Here is a 12,624-nt window from a genome sequence, read left to right as displayed (position 1 = left end):
CAACGAATGTCTTGCTGTCTTTAAATTATAATAATAACGATCAAAGAAAGGAAACTACATATAGAGCAACCTAGACGATTATGAGGCGCCTATTTATTTTATCTAGTTGCCTATTCAATTGCGCACTCTTCATTGCCCCGGCTTTAAATAATTCGCTAATTAAGGCGTTTGGTGCATTCGAGGAATTTATCTAGCTGACGATTACCCATTTACCTCACCTGCATGGGTTGAATGCAGCACAACCTGGATTATTCACGGCTAACAAAATAACAAGACAATTTAATTGCGGTTTGTCGTGGCTTTAATGAAATAGAGATGAATGTGCATCTTTCCAACTTTGCCTTTGTCACAAATAAAACCTGGATATCACCATATATACTGATAATGTCTGAAACCAACCGATACCCATGTTAAGCTCCTCGGAGAGGGGTTAAACCCCCGGCTAGAAGGCCCCCCTCCTAAATTCAGGGTTTAAATTCATTGCTGTTTTCCCACTGGTTCCCTGCTAGCCGGCCCGGAATCCCAGTACAGCTATTAACTAAGCTATCGGTTGATTACAGATGGCACAATTATAGCATATATAAATATATGAATGACCATGTATAGACCAGCCTCCCTGCCTTTAAGATCAGGTGAGGCTAAGATTAAACTTTAAGCGTGACACAATATTATTACTTCAGCTTAACAACGTTCTTACAAATATTTATGTAGAAATAGCTAGGTCCCCCTCACCTAGGTACCGAGTGGGGACCTGCAAATTACATAATAACATGAGAACATAATTTATTAAAATCCACATGCCTGGCCTAGCATGGAAAGGAATACCCTACTCTATAATTATAGGAAGAGGTGTATGAACGTTAACATTACACCCGCAGCCCATGAATGACTACAAATAAAACGTCTCGTGTAAAAATCCTACCAAAAGTGAATAATGATCGTCAAATCGAGTTCACACGTCTAATAATAAGTCAAATGAGCGTGATTAACCAGTAATCAGAAAAGCGTCAACATTCCTCCCAAAAACGGGTAAGGGCGAAAACCCACCTGACCACGATCCAAAATAGGAAAGGAGGATAAAATTCCCTTACGGCCCACATTGCACGACGATTGGTGTGCGACCAGGCTAATTACCCCCGAATTCAGATTCATGCTACGCCTTTCAACTCACCAGAACACGGCCTGAGCGGCCTAAAAAACCATAAATAATTAGGGTACCTACTACATTATTCTATCGATACATGCTATACGACCCTGCATCATGTCCTACGCCCTCAACAAATTTTACACCCCCATCCGACATAAGTTAATCCCAAAGTTTGATTTTCTCCCAAAATTCAACCAAGTATGCTTTCGTTTGACCGCAAAATTATTGAACCATCACAGAGATATATATATATATATAGTTCGTCACTAAATTCCTTAAGATTCATATATCATACCGAAAACCTGAAATTGAACAATTCAATACAATTATAACATATTTACACCCAATATTCAATACCTACTAGCCTAAGCTGTAATCATTAATCATCTCAAAATTACATATCAACATGGCGAAACTCACAATCAGCAACCCAAGTTGCCTAAAATTCTTCAAAACAGACATGTTCAATGATTTCTTTAAGCTGACCAAGTTCCTTATATAACACCCCCCCCCCCCCAATTAACTCATGACAAATTGCAGGCCTCCCGTACATGGACATGATATTACCAAACAGATTCTACATTTGTGTTACAATAAATTTGCTAATTCGTACTCAGAGAGCGATAAAGTGAAGCATTACATACGAAGTGCATGACCTACATGTAGGACTACATGAATTCCCCAACAATATGCCTATATATATTGCCTAAATATCACAAGAGGAAGGTGATGGGGAGGAGGTGGGAATTTTGCAAACACTTTCCGTTGCGCACATCCAGCTCTAGTTAAAGCCAAGACCAGAATGAAGAATTCCTGCCGCGCTTCACTAAAGCGCGGCAAATACTTGGCATTGTGCCCGCGTCCCCTGGGAGCGCACGCCCCGTTGTCAAGACAAATATGCGCCCCGCCCCCTTTTGGGGCCGGGCCATGACTCACTGTCTGGACGAACCCCTTACCCAGTCAAAACAAACAATCGTTATGAAGGTATTTTGCCAGCCAGCCAATAAATCATTTTAAATCGTCAAGCCGTCTTTAAAATTCATTAATGTCTTGCTGAAGGAGATTACGTCATGGCTGGGATCCGAATCCACAACCCTCGATTTCAAAGCCCGGAGACTTTAATTTATTGTAACGAATGAGAAAATTAGTAATGCAAACTATTACAAAAATGTAAATTCTACAAAAAAGGTTGATATTTCAACGAGGCTTACTTTATGCAAAATGTAGAACGTGTCTTTGTCGAACCTCAAGCAGCATAATCATTAAGGGTGTGTTAAAGTCGTTATACAAGTTAAAAAAAGAAAAGAAACAATACTAAATATAAGATGATTCGAGTACTGCGAAATAAATCACCTTCCCCGTTAGCACCGAGTATGCGTCAAAAGCCTTGGGTCAAATAATTTTAAAGTATATATGTATTATTTGTGCGTAACAGATTTGTTCAGTCTAGAGTCGGGTTTTGTCTTCGTGAATGGGGGGGGGGGGATTGGTATGCAAGCGCAACCTTATATCCATTCCGAATATAAACACACACACACTCACAGAAGTCTAATTGATGTCTCCTTCGACAGCATGGAGAAATGAGTGATTAGTAACTTGAGGGAAAGTCTGATGGGCTTGAATATTTCATTCGCGGGGAGGAGCAAGACAACCAAGCGTAACGAAGAAAGGAATTATTCTTGATTTCAAACAGAGGGTGTCGATATCAGCTCTGAATATTTCTTTTCTTTCTGGATACTCGGCATAAAATGTACTTGAGCATTCATGGGATACTTGAGAAGTAACGATTTTAGAATTCCAAGAGGAAAAGGGGGAAGTTTGAGTAGTAGGATCAGTATTAAATATTGTGGTGGCATCAGCGGCGGCTGAGGTGTTGGTCCCGGTGGTGGTGGTGGTTCGGTAGGGTAGTGATGGTCAGCAAAATAAGTAGTATAGAGTGGAATGAACCAAGACTAATGGTAATAATAGCCCAAGGTCTAATAAGGTTAATCATCATTACTTCATGACCTCGGAGTCGCAATCAACCTACTCCTGAATTAATTCCGAGAACAGTGTATTTAGAAAATATCGGGTTTATACGCCCCTTTTTGCACAGCGTAAATTTGAAAGTCAAAAGATATGGGCGTTTATTCATGTTTTGGTCAGACAAAAATGACTTATAGATACATGATATCATTAGTAAAAGACCTACGACGGACATTGATTCGGATGAAGAAATGTCAGGACAAAATGAATTTGATGTGGAAAGCGTGTTAGTGTGTAATATTATTATGTTTTATTTACAGTAAATGTCTATCCTTTCTCTCGCTCTCTCTCTCTCTCTCTCTCTATCTCTCACACACAATCACATTTAATTCATCACCTTGCTAAAACGATACCACTTCTAGAGTGTCAAAATGATACTTTGATCAGTATCATTACAGTACAGACAATCAACTGTAACTCATACAAAGTCTTATACGCTTTACAATTATTCATTGAACATCAAGCTGCAAACCCCCTAATGGGGCTAATAGAAGAGATACGCTCACCTAAATAATAAGAAGATGAAGAAAGGATTCAAAGTGGTAATTGGACAAACCAGAATACCAGACAACAAACTTTAAATCATTCTTTTAAACAAATACTCAGTCTGCACACCATGCATTAATATGTCATTAACGATTTGATATCCCAATTTGTCTTTGGAATGATTTCATTTTACAAAATTCGTTTTCTTATTTCGTTTGGAGGGATTTTTTATTCAGATATAACAGATAATGAAACTGGTATGATCATGATCGAGATGATATTGTAACGCACTTTATCGTGCAATGATAAATGAAATGCATCCGCACCTGCATGTTGAAAGAAGGTCATTCATGTTTGAGGATCAAAACTCCAGATTGATCAACATCCCAATGTTCATCTATCAACAGCTACTGACATTCCCCTTGTCAAGCATTTCAAACAGCTGTACTTTATAGGCGGACTCTGCATGTCCATAAGCCTAACCGGATAAACGGATCTAGTCACCCAAATCCTCATGCACTCAAATACTAAACGCCGCTCTATTCCGAGAGTTTATTTTTAATCAGTATACAATTCCCTCTAGAGCGAACACATGGAGTGTGCGAATCGTAATATTCCCAATTAACATGCGTACCCCCCCCCCCACGCACACACACACTCTCTCTCCATATGCCATCTCTCCTAATTATCTTTATTTTTGTTGATATTAAACAGACTGGAGTGCAACTACTTATCTAGCTTAGATGTGAACATTTTAAAACCTTAATTAATGAACAACATAAAATTTATTTTTAAACAAAATCACTGCTCACCCACTTCCTTCCATATCTCAACATCAATTGGCATGAGTTATTTTCTTCCATTAAATGCTGTAACGTCGTGTCGCGAAATATTCAAATGCCCATCTAACAGAACTATCTTGGGCACATTTTGGGACAGGGCTTTCCGTGTGTTTAGTATGAGAGTACCTGGTAAACTGGGTTATGTGTTGCCTTAAAGTGGTATCTGTCGCTGATCCTTGATGGAATGTTCGACGTCAGACCCGAAGTTGAGATTTTGAGAACCTTTTAGGGATTACTGTCTGATTGGCGGGAATCTCTATCGTAGACGGGGAGGAGAGACAGATTACTTTCCCGCTCAAACACACGATGGGATGGAATATTAATATATGTTTGACGTGTTCACGCTTGTACCAAATAGCTTTGCACCTGGTCTATGCTTTTGATGAGTGTGCATCGGAAGTGCTTTTAAGAAAAGAGAAACGTACGAATATGTTGCAATCAACGTGATGGTAAACATCAATGATAGAACTGTATCAAAACGCTCGATTCATTTCCATGCTTTCAATATCTATAGATGTATGTATGTATATATATATATATATATATATATATATATATATATATATATATATATATATATATATATATATATATATATATGTATATATATATATATTGACATCAACACGAACTTGATGAAAAGCACCCTGCAGCTAAATCTTATATAACAGGAACATGATTTATTTGATACTTTCTGGAATCGGAGGGGGGTATATAAGAGTGTATGGCTTTTTCATAACAGTATCTTGGAGCAATCCGCTTCTCGTTAATTTCAATCAAATAATATTATTGGAATTCGTATTTCAATTCGAAATGTACACACTTCCCCCTGCACTATTCAAACAATTCACAATCATCGCAGGTGCCATTTCCAAGGAAGCAATCCGGAGGTTCATCCCAGGTTGATAATCTCTAGGGGCTGCGCACGGCACACGACTTTCATATTGTCACGTTATGTTACACGAGTGGGACTTTGGGACATTAAGAGATAATGATTGCGACTATATATCCAATCAAAAATACAACACACAACTCACTCAGTTTGCGAGCAGAAAGGATGTGACCCTACTGTCCAGATTAATGACATTTCGAAAGAAAAAGTAATAACAGTAATATTTGAATACTTGTGGTAGCGGGATTAAACCCTCTTGAGTTTATCCCATTATCTTTACACAAGGTATCTGTCAAATCACTCACTTATAATTAAACATAAAACTGACTGGAATCTACGATGTATGGATTTAATCATTTTTAGGAGAAGGGATGTAGATCCATGTTCCGGATTGAGGGATGGCAAAATTTAAACAATTTTATATGTTTGATAGTATTCTTATGGCAAGTTTAACTGTTGTATAGTGCTTTGCAATGCTGATTTTAACATGTATTTGCAGCGCTTTCTTTTTTCGAGTTGTCAAAATTATTGGAGGCAAATCGTTTTTTTTTTACCCCCAAAATATTTCCGGGGCCGATCGCCCCCTGCACCCCGGATCGACACTTCTGTAAGGAGAAACAATCAGTTGGAAATTGGCATAAATTTTTTATTTGCATTGTGATTTGATATTCAGTAAAACGTTTGGTATAAAGCTATTACGTAATCAGGACGTTAAAACTTGTTTTTGACTGACTCAGAAATATCATTGATATGACAGAAAGCTTTACTCCGAAAAAAAATACTGAAAGATTAACTCAATATTTACTCTGGGAATGACAGCTCATAAAAGAAATGACTTTGGGGTTGCGTTAATTAATGTGTATACTTTTAAAACTCCTTAATAATTACGCAGTATAAGAGTGAGTTGTTCACATTTGCGTTTGAATTGTGCCCTTTGTTTAGGTATAAAAATTGTCTTTTACTCACCCGATGTAATGGCTGTATGGAAATCTATTTTGATACATCGCGTATATCGCCCTACATTTCGTTTCATTCTGTATCAATATAAGATACGATATTCACCGATGTTTCAATATTTTTTTATAGCATGTACAGCTAGTCGGGTGCCCCCCCCCCCTCCTTTAACTTGATATGATCACGGTATTCCACTGTACTCGTATTACCTTAATATATTGCCCGCTAGCAGTTTCTAAGAATGAAAAGGATACATTAATTTTGAGTGTTCACTCAAAGCAGACAAATCAGTTAATTAGCTAATTTGTTTCCCAATAGCAGACATTCGATAGTGGATATTTGTACAATGGACAAGGTTCTTTTTTAACACAATGTGTACTATCTTTAAATAAAAGCAGAGATCATCTCATCGCATCGTCTCATACAAAGAAACAAAAGGACAGCCAAGTGACAGAGAATAACCGCCAAGCCGGCATCATTTTCCTCTCTCTTTGCTATCCAATATGATTCTATGACGTCATTACGAGGTACCTGTGATATTTGAACGAATCGGGTAAAATTCGGACTTCCCTGGGACGTCGGCAATGATTGAGGTTTACCTCACTGCACAGAGTGACAAAAATCGCGAGAGCAAATCAAAGGAATAAAATGGAAATGGAGCGAAAGCAATAATCTATTAGAAGGTTGTTGTTGCTCCTGGTGGAATATTAAAGATGGAGATGTCTACAACAGAGATTCCGTGTATTCCAAATTACATATTGATGAAGATGGTGCTCTTATGAGTGCCAAGATCCTGATGCTTTACAGAGCAATCGCTGCATAATATGAAGACAAAATCAAAGTACAGCTATCAAGTGACAAATACATGTGCAGAGATAAGTTCGATACTCATTAGTTATCATCTTAGAACTTGGTCAAGAACGCGTTATTATAGAAAATTAACCTTATGCTGTTATAGGTATAAATACATAAGGGGTTATCATTGGATTCCTGGATTTTTTATGATTTCGGCAAATTAATTCCAACATACAAGTCGTTCTCTGCATTTTATCTCTAGATTCAAACTGTAAATTGTCGATGAGGTGTATGTATATCAAGAAAGAAATCAATTTACTGACCGGGACGACCGGAAATACGCACTTTTCACCTAATATACCAGATGGACTGTCACCCTGTGCTTGGGTACCTAGAAGAACAAAATATAGGCCAAGAGAGTTCAACCGAGAGATAATTAAAACAAAATGTCATTGAATATTGGCTCAAACTCCGAGAATGTCTAGGATTTTTTTCATCTTCGATCTTAAAAAACAATTTGTCGAGAAAAAAATTCAAGCTTTCAAAGGGAGAGAAAGGGACAAGAAAGGAAAGGGTGCATGTATCGTATTTCTTATTATTGTGAAGGTAATACTTTCCGAGGCTTTCCTCGGTTGAACTTTCGATGAACCGAAGTACTTAAACAGTTTGGAGCAAAATTCATACAAAGCGATGCTTTTAAATGATATCACGTATATTTTTCTATTCACAATTAAAAGTGCTTATTAGAGAGAACGCTCGAATAGATTATTGTATACTTAGCTCCTGTATTTAGGTGAATATGCACATTTCAATAGTATTTACGATCAGAATTGAAGAAAATTGATGGTGAATCTAATATAAAATGATTATATTCTAGATTTGATGAAAACTTTTAATGAAAGTGCCCGGTATCTCTGTAATTTCATCAAATCAAAACTAATGCGTTTGTCTTACTTTGTAGTTGTATTATCATTATCATCATTGTTATCATTATTATTATCATCATCATAATCATAATCATCATAATTATTAGTATTTTTATAATCATTATCATTACTTACTACTATTACTTCTACTATTATTATGACATTACTTCCTTTATCACTAATGCCATTATTTTATAATTAGTATCAATGCTTTTGTTATTTTATGTTTGCTATATTTTAAGAGAATCGTTCCTGGCCTGATTAAATTACTAATATGTAACTAAGCATTTTGAAGCGTTTCAAAGTTTTATCTTTAACTGAAAACTTCACAAGAAAGAGATTTTTGCACACCTCTCAAAGAGGACCGTCTTGGTATTAGCGTAGATACCATCAGATTATGTGTAATCTGGCCCATATACAGTGCTACCAAATCGAGGTGATTCGACAAGGGAGATGGGTCTCTTATAGAAGATTGATGCAAAGAAGGGAAGTAGGGTAGGGTGATCGACCTCTGACGAAAGTGTATTAACTTCAAAGAAAAAAAAGAGTTGACAGTATTTAGTAGGTAGGAAGCGGGTTATCATCTTTTGTTTTCATTCCTTTCTTTTCTGTTTTTGTTTCTTTCCCGAAATCCAATTGCCAGTCTAATTCATACATCATCTATCAATTATTTAATTCATTATCTGCATTGATCAGGGGGATTTCATGATATTGGTGCTTTCTTATTTGGGGTCCTGGGTCTTGGATTGTAGAATGTCTTTGAGATTAACATCACATCTAAACAAAATCAATGACGTCACTACACTACCATTGGGTTGTGTCGATGCATCCTTTAGAATCTAATAAGTTTCAAAATAAAAGTTTAAAAAAAAGAAAAAGAAGTCCTAATTTCTCTCGTAATCATATGCTCGCATGCATCATGCAAACTACTTCCCACGCACCGCCTCGTCGTGATCTAACCCCACTCTATCTGAACCATGTAAACGTGCGTCTGCATGGACATGAATCCTTGGGAACTAAACCTGTTCAAAAAATCTCAATGATAAAATGGCGAATGTACACGTGCAGGTGATATGAATTGCTATTATGACTACATGACTTTTTACTTACTTTTTTATATCGAGCATCAATATTTGTTATTATCTGCAAAAAAAGTAATAAAATGTTCAGGGTTGCACGTTAGTGACGTTATAGAACGTTGCTATAATGGTGATGGAATATACCATAGTCGTGACGTCAAATCTTGGATAACAATAGAGCTTGTCAATTTATGTAAATATTTTGCCTGTTAGACAGCTCTATAAAAAAATAAATCATTTGATTATCACTGTAAAGCATGATTATTAAGACTAATTGCAATTATTGAAATTATGGACATCAGCGGAAGATGTGAAGTAAGTTACAATATCAGTAAAGTTAAACCTTAACACCTTAATCTATGAATGCAATCGCGTGCGGTGTCATCACGCATATCTTCTACATACCTTTGCAAGATGATTCTAATGTCATTTACAGGAATATGATAAAACAACAACAACAACCAACTTTAAGAATTCTATAACCATGATGGTGATAAAGAGGATAATGTTGACGATGATGATCCATGATTGATGACTAGTGATGATGATACAAAATAATATTTGAAATAAGGAAATGGGGATCGGTCCCCAACCTATAAACTCACTTCCCAATTTGAACTATTTTAAAGATAGCAATGACAGCAATAGCTACAACAATTTTCTTACCTCGCATCCCTCCCCTCCCCGCCCTTGTTCTTTATTTCTTTTCCTCTCTCCCCCTTCTTCTCTTCCACACACACGCACACATACACACACCCCCCCTCTCTCTCTCTCTCTCATACACACTCTTTCTTCTTTCCTCTCTTTTTATGTCTCTCCATTTAGTCATCCTTGCCTCTCTCCTTTTATACCCTTGTATATCTCTCTCTCACGCACACACACACACACAATGCTATCTTTACATATCACATTCTATCTTTCCTCTCTCCATCTTCTTCATAAATCTCATTCGTATCGTATATGGTCGTATCGTATATGGGTAACTATACTTAAAAAGATAACGCTGTTTTCCCCTGCTGATATATGATTTGGTCATTAGGGAAATCTGATTATGATCGTAGTCTCATCATGAAATAAGTATATGTCACATCACGTTATTAGATAATTTTATAGGATGTGTAAAATGGATTGCTCTCATGTAGCATGTTCAGAATATTAAAAAAACCAGCCAGAAACAGACGGTCAATTAATATATTTCAGACATAATGACCTATTCCTGCTCGAATTAAAAATGTAGGCGAAAGTTGCACACTTTTAAGGACAAAAATGTATCCGATCTGCTATATACATAGGCCTATATATGAGGTGAAAATATTCCCGTCATGTATTTGGTTTATAAATGGAGTCCAACTCTAATTCGTGAAAAAAATCTGGCTGCCGATACCGGTCTTCATTAAGAAGGCTAAAATGCAGACAGTGATAATGTTTTTTAAACGGCAAAAATTGACAAAAGAGATGCAGACATACTGGATCAGAAACTACTATGTCTTCTGCTATTGCTAGTATTCATTTAAATCAACTAATATACATATTACAATTATTGATTGTCATATATCTTGGCTTCAATTTTGTTGTGATTAAAAAAATATATAATTAATCATAGTGTCAAAATAGGTATAGCATTTACACTTAGTCTTATTACGATAAAACATAGCTTTACGAATCATTAAAAGTCAAAACAAGTTATATTTTTATAAAAAATCATAATAATGTTTGGGATCTTTAGGGATTCGCATGGACATTCAATACCTTACCTGGTGTCCATGTACACAGCTGTTTCATCATTTTAATTTTATCAATTTACAGTTATTTTGATGTTGGAGTCTTCTGTCGGCAGTATATTGAAACATCATTCCAGGTAGACGCCTGTATACTTGTTCTTTGTTCACGATAAAGACGAAACGTCTTATTAATAGAAAGTTAATGCAGTGTTAGCATACATTGCATGATTATTTTTCAGAAGAACAAAAATCTGATATGGAAGTTTTTCATTAACTACTTCATGTACTTCGCTCGCCTTAATCCACCTTTATCTCTATCATCATGAATTTATCAATATATATCTTTTTCTATTTTCTTTCTTCTCGTCTTGTTTTATTTGCTCTCCTTTCTCTACTGTTAGTCCTTCTACCAGAATATCATTTCTCCATTCTCCCAATCCAATAGCCATCAACAAACAAACCCAATTCGTGACGGTATTCTTGAGAATTTGAGCTCTAATGTCCCTCGAACTCTCTACTCAGACCCATCTTTCACTACGGTTCTTTAAGATAGCCTGAGTGCGTATTCTGCACCAACAGTAAAGATGTTTACACATGGAACAGATGCACTGTGAATGACATTAAAGCATGGCGATTGTCAACGTTAAAGTCCATTTTCAAAAAAGAGTTACGTGAGTTGATGACTTTCGTATACCACCATCTCCCGAATAAAAAACTCATGTCTAAGAAGGAGAGCTGAAATAGAACTGAAATTAATGTACTGAAGATTGATTGATTTGCCAAAGAAGGGTCAGTCTTGTCACAAGGAGGGGCAAACACGTTTTGACAAGCAAATAAAAAATGTATCGAAATTCTTTTGAGGCTCTCTTCCCCCCCCCCCCCCCCCGTGCCAAGTCGAAAGGGTGAAAAAAAAAGAATTTAAACAAAAATTAAAACTTTACAAATTAGTTTCTAGTCTTCCACTTTTGTTATTATAAGTAAACATCGTTTAGTTTTGAATGGTATACATGTACCTAAGGAATTTTCTGGAAATTTTGTTTTCTTCAAGCTGTGCCATTTAAAATAAACTACAAATTATCATCAACTTTTGTTATTCTTGACAAATTATCATACTTATGTAATAATTAATAGATTTACGAATTTCTCTAATAGCTATTTTCTATTTCATTATTTTGTGAATAATAACATTACAAGCTGTTAACATAATATTCTACATCTAAGGTAGATAGTAACTCATTGAATGAATGCCTGGAGGCTGATATCTATACGTTACCACTGTCATCAATAAAATGACTATAGCTGTATTTAATAAAACTCTCCCTATCTCTCTCTTTTAGTGTGCACTTTAAAATGCGCATGCATGCGTGTGATAATCATCGGGCGTCAGCATCTGTACACACCACAACTGGGTGGGAGAGAGTTTAGACAGAAGGATTTAATGACGTTACCATCTCGCATTGACATTTAAGACCAAGTCTTTTACATGTAATTGAAGTTGAGCTCTGGTAATTGACAATCAATGATCATCAACGTATAATTTAAGTTTGTTCCATGAGGACACATCAATTATAGAGTTAATTAACTGTGACAAATGTTCACATTAGAAGAATTCATTACGTTCAACAAAGCTACATATACTTTATTACCGCTAAACGTATTTACATTTAACAAAATTATTACTGATTTTTGGTTTAACATCCAAAAGGTCCTCACAAAGAATACCAAGAGAAAAGTAAATTGCTGAATTTTGCAACACG

The sequence above is a fragment of the Lytechinus pictus genome, chromosome 3 (assembly GCF_037042905.1).
Source record: "Lytechinus pictus isolate F3 Inbred chromosome 3, Lp3.0, whole genome shotgun sequence".
NCBI lineage: Eukaryota > Metazoa > Echinodermata > Echinoidea > Temnopleuroida > Toxopneustidae > Lytechinus > Lytechinus pictus.
Note: the sequence above shows the minus strand (reverse complement) of the source record.